Genomic DNA, 819 nt, shown 5'->3' with positions numbered 1-819 from the left:
CTGGGGAGCTCCCAGAAGTTATTAATGGACAGAGACTCCTCAATGCCCTTAGTAACAAGGGTTTGGGGTTCATCGAGTCACTATGTCAGCCCTGGGTGTCAGGTCACTGCACAGCTTTGATCTAGAGCTCTGATCTCAACCACCAACCAGCAGCCCATAGCCTCCTCCTGGGTCTGCCCCAACTGGTTACTCCTTACAGGCTGACCATACCCCCCTTCCAGCCCCATATTTGCCCCCTAATCATCCTACTGCCACTCAGAACCACAGATGTGGATGTGCTGAAGGAGGGAGGGGTGACTCTAGGATGGGGTTCTTCTCTAAAAATGGCTGGTAGAAAGGTGATGCTCAGCTCTGTCAGCAACCTACCCAGTTGCCTCGCTGCTAGCAGATGCAGACATTTCTGTAAGGTGATTAAATGGGGTATTTGGCTTCTGAGTGAATGTGAGGAATGTGCGCTTATGAGAAGGAATATCCATCCCTTTTTCAGTTGGCCTTTGGGGCCCCAGTGGCCTAATGGATAAGGCAATGGCTTTCTAAGTCAGAGATTGTGGGTTCAAGTCCCATCTGGGGTGAACAACTACCTTCTTCCTCCACATTGCATGGAAATCTTGGTCTTATTTTCACCAAGGAAGCTGGAAGATGTTTGAACACAAAGTACTGCAGCTTGGGAACAATCCCCCAGAAATGGCATCTTCCACTCCACAAATGCTTTCTAATCCCAGCAGTAGCAAACAGTTCATACCAGTGTTTGCCTGAGAATAGAGGGAAGGGGAGTGCTTACTCCAAAACATCCATGAGCGAAACAGACAGGAAGAGCAA

General features: G+C 49.1%; 1 non-coding gene across 1 annotated transcript; it reads left to right on the top strand.

Moving 5' to 3' along the window:
* The first annotated feature begins 499 nt into the window (after nucleotides 1-499).
* TRNAR-UCU lies at nucleotides 500-572 on the top strand. The gene has a single exon. It is a non-coding gene; the product is annotated as a tRNA-Arg (tRNA).
* The last annotated feature ends 247 nt before the right edge of the window (nucleotides 573-819 follow it).

This window comes from Gopherus evgoodei, unplaced genomic scaffold (assembly GCF_007399415.2).
Source record: "Gopherus evgoodei ecotype Sinaloan lineage unplaced genomic scaffold, rGopEvg1_v1.p scaffold_117_arrow_ctg1, whole genome shotgun sequence".
Lineage (NCBI taxonomy): Eukaryota > Metazoa > Chordata > Testudines > Testudinidae > Gopherus > Gopherus evgoodei.
The sequence above is the reverse complement of the archived record's forward strand: the minus strand, read 5'-3'. Positions and strand labels throughout refer to the sequence as shown.